We start from the raw sequence: 6,166 nt of genomic DNA, 5'->3' as shown, positions 1-6,166 counted from the left end.
CTTACCACCTGTTCAACCACGCATGGCTGATGTGAATGGGCACACAGTGAGTAAAATGGCTGATTAACCTCATCTGCAAAATAACTGTGCTGCCAACATATTTGTTAGCTCTAGGCCAATGCTATTGCACATGTACAATCTAGGCAAGTTTGAGTTGTCCTCAACAAAACGTGAAACTCGCTCATCCTTCTGCTGTGCCCAGAGCATTGCCATACACATGCCATGAATTCTTCATGTGCAAACTAGTCAAGAAAAATCCATGCCAGATGCAAAGCCATCCCTGTGATTTGCATACAGCCTGTCAGTCATCAAGTTGTCCCCTGAAGCATGGCAAGCCACTCCTGGATGTGGCAGGGCATTCAGAATGTGTCTGGTGAGCAGGGAGTAACCTCTGTCAGTAGGAACAAAGAAATACGCAACATCAAGCCTGTTGTTCATCCCACAGATTTCAGACGGCTCTGCTTCATATTGCTTTTGCTGGTTAGACTCACGACCACCTGATGTCCATAGAGGCAGCCTCCAGAGAGGAACAATGCTAGAAAGAGCCACCTAAATCCATGGCCAAAAGCAGATGCTGATACCTATTATCTGTAAATTGTTTCTGTCCAAACACTGAAGGCCTGGAGACACCACACACAGCAAATGTAGGAACTGCTCTCTTGCTCAGTGAAATTCATGTCTGCTAGAAAAAGGAGGCCTCAGCAGCCAGCATAAATTGTAGCAGCCTGTGCAGCCCTATCAGCTTACACCAGGGAAAAAGGCCAGAGCATCTTGGTGTAAATCTCCTCCCAGATACGCTCCATTGCTTTTCACTTGCCAACAAGGACGAGGGTATAGCAGCTTTGTTATCTGTCATTATCTGTTTTCATGTTCTCACAAGCAAATGGGTAATATTCCCCAAGCAGGTAGCATTCTCTGAGCCTGGCCCACGGGAGCAGATGAATGCATTCATTACAGGAACCTTTGTATTGAAGCTGAACTCGGTGATCTCTGCGGCACTGGGCTGTAAAGGCAGGCCAGCTAACACAAAAGGGGTCAGTGAAGTTATGCCAAACATACGCTGCGTAATTGATTTCCAGATTTGGTTCACTATCTGTATTACCAAAGAACAAAGGAGGAGAAAGACTTAAAATATGATGCAAGGCATAAATATTTCTCAGTGGGATGTTTTTAAAAGTTTTCAGTAAGGTTTCATCTGCTCTTGAAGCCTTGACTATTCCTCCATTTTCAGAATTTACAGCACAAATAATAACCGCATTTTCTTTTCTTTACAAGTATCCGGGCAGGTTTGTAAATAGTTGGTGCTCAATCCCAGGAACAAATGTCTTAGGGACTGCTCTCCCAGCCGGGCCCCGAGAGATAAGAGGATAATAACACTGTGCATTAGCATTCCTGAAAGCCACTGTCCCCTCCAAGATCCAGTCACTTCCCAGCACAGGCCGAGTCTCTTGGTCGCTGGCAGAGCTCGCTCCTCCAGCAGCTCGCGCAGCATTTCCGGCCGCCCCTTTCCCGCTTCTCAAGAAAATTGGGATGGAACAAAATAGCTTTTGAGGCCGCAGTTGATTGCCATCCCCAGATGCTTTACATTCAACATGCCATCTGTGTTTTGTTTTCTTGTTAAGAGGGTTTTGTAACAATTTTTATTATCTACTGTAACTAGAAACAACAGCAGGAAATCATGTAGTGCAAAGCAAGTATAGTGAGTGATTTGGCTTCACAATCGCTGGCCATCAATCTTCCACTTGAAATTTCTCCCTTGCAAGCCTTTTCCATCCTTGCTTGCATGCAGTTATGTAAAGAGAGAGGGTGCAAGTGTTAGGCTAAAGCACACGTTTGGAAGAAATGCAGGGGGTGAGTGAAAAGACCTCAAAAACACTTTAAACAGAGAAGGGTTTAATGCTGCTGCAAACGGACCTTTTTTGCAAGTCAGTTAACCCTTTGCTCATTTTTCTGAGGGAAACACAAACTTTTCTGCAGCTTTGGTAAGACCAAGAAATTATCTGAGTGTCCAATTTGCTTGGTCCTGTGCTCTCAGCAATGTGATTAACAGCTTCATTGATTAATAGTGATTAGTTTAACCAGAGGAATTAACCTCTGAATTAATATGTGGCCAGTAATTTAAGTGACTTATAAAAAAAGTCCTGATTGCTGTCATGCAGCCCATTTCTCATTAAATCTTTCTTTTAATTTGCAACCTTCTGCTTTCTGTACGAACTCACTGTCTCACAAACTCCAGCTTCAATGTCCATGCTTCTCTGTATACATTAAGAGGAAGAAAAGCAGAGAAACAGCATGGATTATGATATCCTAGTGTAGGGTTATGGTAAAATTGTACTGCTTGCATACCAGAGAATAGGAAATTTCATTTTCAAGGGCTCCCTGGGGGGCTGAGATAAACTACAAAAGTCACAACTCGTTATAATTAAACACTCATGCCCGCTACACATAAAGGAAATTAAGCACATTTATCTGGGTCATTGAAACATACATATAGCTATACTATGCATGAATGTTCATTAATGTTGTGTAAGAACTTAGTGAAGGTGTTCTCCCAGAAGTGATGCAAGCCCGTGCTGGACAAAGATACTGGATAGGATAGGAACAGCTAATGTATTCCAGCAGGAATGCAGAGCTGCTTGGATAGGTATAGACCCCATTCCCTCTCAATCAACTAAAGCACAAATATGTTAATTAGATAACATTATCGTGTCATTATTCTGTATGGTTAACAATAAACACTAATGGGATTTATTAAAAAAAAAAAAAAGATATATAGCAAGTTTTGTTCATTTTATAATTCTTTTGGAATTTGGTTCTTCTAATGAAATCTGTTTTTCTGGAAGCTGGTATATCTGAAAATACATCACACCTTGCTACTTGCTATGTAGACACATGAGTGGGCTGGTAAATAAAAAATATTATATTTCTATAGATGCTGTTGTAGCCATCTACATTCTTTTTATTCCTATTATCTCCTGGATGGTGAGCCACAGAAATCTTACCTGCCCTTTGGTACTTTTCAAAAGTAAAAAATATATATTTTTTCCCCACTGGAAAACAAAACAAAACAAAACCCACAACCAGCATGGACTGTTAGAAACAGCCATGATGAGTTTGGCACTGGCATCTCCTGGGGAATTAAAGGCCAGGTGTTGCTAATGGCTCTCAGCTTTGCGTCAACACTCCAAGTCACTCCTAATCCCCAGGACGGGCTCTGCTCCTTATTCCTTAATTAGAACACAAATGGCTCTATGAAAATAACATGGACAGTCTGACTCAAATCCACAAATGAGAAGAAAACGCAGGAATTAAGGGGTAAAAAAAAAAAATCCCAGAAAGACTAACATGCAGCCATCTGTGTAAGTAGGTTTTGTTTTACAGCAAGCGCTGTTAACAGAAATAGCTGAAAACATATACATATATTTTCAGAATCTGATCTGTAGAGGTTTTGCAGCTAAAAGACCTGTGTTCAGTTGCTTTTATTCCTAGATTATGTTCTATGTTATTTACGAGGACCTGGATTGCTGCCAAGTATGTGACAACTCTTGTGTGGGAAAATGGCATGAATTTTAAGAATGAATGAGTAGTCCTCCAAGTGTTTGTGCCAGAAGCACCTCTTTCATTAGTGGTGTTTGTTTTTTTCTTATTTAAGATGTTTTATCCATCCAATCAGAAAAAAATGTGTCTTACCATATGACCCATTAAATCCGTGCAAAGCAAAGATTCATCAGGTAGAAGAACTCACAGTTTTGATATTCCATCAAAATACTGGGTAAAACTTTCAGCCAATTAACATATTCACAGGAAACCAGTAGGTCACAAACCAGTTTTAAATCCAAAAAGAAGAGAAAAGAAGAGAGTGATAACATTTCAAGTGATTCCACTTTTTCTTTTGAAAAGCTTTCTAAGTTCAGATCTGTATGAGCTTGGTGTTTGACGAGGTGTCCCATCCCCAGGTCGAGAGGTAGGAAGCTCCCCTGAAATAACAGGGATCCAAGAAAGCCAAATTGAATTAACCCTGTGAGTTTGTTCTTAAAATGCAAAGTTTATTGTCAGAATGATCCAAGGGTCATGCTCGAGAGTATCCAAAAATCTTCCTACATGGACAGAGCAATCCAAATGAAGCTCAAAGCAGTGTTTAAAACACAGGACTTGCAACATACGTCTGACTATGGGAGAAATTTTCAGACCTGTAGTAGTAAGAGCTGTGTCTGGATGTAGATTCAAACACATGATTTTGCTTAAGACGTTTTGTTCCAGCTGCCAAGGAAAGAATTTTTATTCTTCTTTCCTTTATTCTGGATATACACCAGATAATTCTAGAGTAAGTAGGAACACGACCTTTAGGCTTTTACAGAAAACCAATACTAAAACATAATACAAATGATTGCTTTACAATGCATTAAAACAACCTTTCTCCCTGAAATTAGCAGATAACTCTAGGCTAAGCCGCATTTCCTTTAACAGGATGCTATTGAAAATAAAATATTTTATTATTATTAGTTTTCACCAACTGAAGAAAGAGAGATGCATGCATCTGTATTTTGAACATGTTCGGAAGATGTGGCATATCTATTAGCAGGGCTATTATCTCTGTCAGCAGTGCTGCTGTTCTTCCTCTAAACTGCCTTGGCAGGCTCACTTACAATGCATCCTGCTTCCTCTAAAACATGCCTTGAGCTGACTCCTGCTAATCCTCCTGGCCACACATAGTGGGCTCAGCCATGCTGGGAAGCAGAACCAATCTAGTGTGAACCATAGTGCCTCCTGCAACCTAGAAATTCAGCTTAGTATTTGAAAAGTCAGAGAGGGAGAGAGAAAAAGGCACAAGGCGTCACAGCCATGCTAGTAACAAAATTTATACGAGCTCAGTGGTAATAGTTATAATTCAGGACATCTACAGAGCAATTCCAGTAACTCTGCTTTTTCTGTCATGAGACTGGATGCTCAAATTTTAACAATTCATATGTATTAAAGACTAGAGACTTTGTACATGCTGAATCAGAACTTTTGAGGTATCTTGTATGTTTCCTTCAGCTAGTTCTAGATTTAGCCTCTTTTTTCCTGTGATCTATGTTTTATATATCACAAAGTACCAATCACAGACCTGCTCTACAAATTATTTACCCGGGGGTTCCCTAGGGTAGTAGAGTTGCTTTTAAAGAGATACCTATCCCATTGTGGCTATATGTATTTATCAACTGAGAGTTTAATTAATTGGAAACACTTAATAGCCACACGGGACCAGAAGCTTTTGTCCAGCTTAGCCTATCTGGCTGCACTGCTTATGTTACTCCTTTGAACAAATGGTATAACTATTCTAATAGTCACTGAAGAAGAAGAGCATTAGTGTCCTCATTTTACACACTGTACCGTCCGTCTTTGCTACACATGAAGTGTTAGGTGTTGATCTTCTACCATGTCTCTGCAGCAAAATAAAGTCATGAATGTAGCATGGCTGGGCATACCTATGCCTCACTGAACCTTCTTACCCTGAGTAACAAGAGGAGTGAAAGGAGGGTATATGGGATGCAGAATAGCTCAGCAACCCAGTTGCCCTCTGGAGACAGGTGTCAGTGACACCTGTAGCCTGTTCCACCACATCTCTGCTGCTCTTGTACATCTTTATAAGGATGCTTTCATCTTGTTATGCAGACAAACCCCTAGAAAGGGAGAGAAGGCATGATTTGTTTCTCTCTTAACACATTAGGAAACACCACCTCCTCCTTCTCTTTTCTTTTAAATCAATATTTGTGCAAACCGCATTTCCTGGAGACAACAGGAGAGGAGGAGATCTTCAGGAAGGAAGGCATAAAAATACATAAATATTAAGAGTTTCCTTTTCCCTCAGGAAAGATGCACTGCATCCCAAGGACTAGGGGGAATGATTTTAAACTGAGACAGGGAGGTTTAGGTTAGATATTAGGAGGAAGTTTTACACTCAGAGGGTGGTGAGGCACTGGAACAGGTTGCCCAAGGAGGCTGTGGATGCCCCATCCCTGGAGGCATTCAAGGCCAGGCTGGATGTGGCTCTGGGCAGCCTGGTCTGGTGGTTGGCGACCCTGCACATAGCAAACTGGATGATCATTGTAGTTCTTTTCAACCCAGGCCATTCTATGATTCTATGATTCTATGATTCTATGATTCTATGATTCTATGATTCTAT

This window comes from Lagopus leucura, unplaced genomic scaffold (assembly GCF_019238085.1).
Source record: "Lagopus leucura isolate 7727_CA_CO unplaced genomic scaffold, USGS_WTPT01 Super-Scaffold_100001, whole genome shotgun sequence".
Lineage (NCBI taxonomy): Eukaryota > Metazoa > Chordata > Aves > Galliformes > Phasianidae > Lagopus > Lagopus leucura.
Note: the sequence above shows the minus strand (reverse complement) of the source record.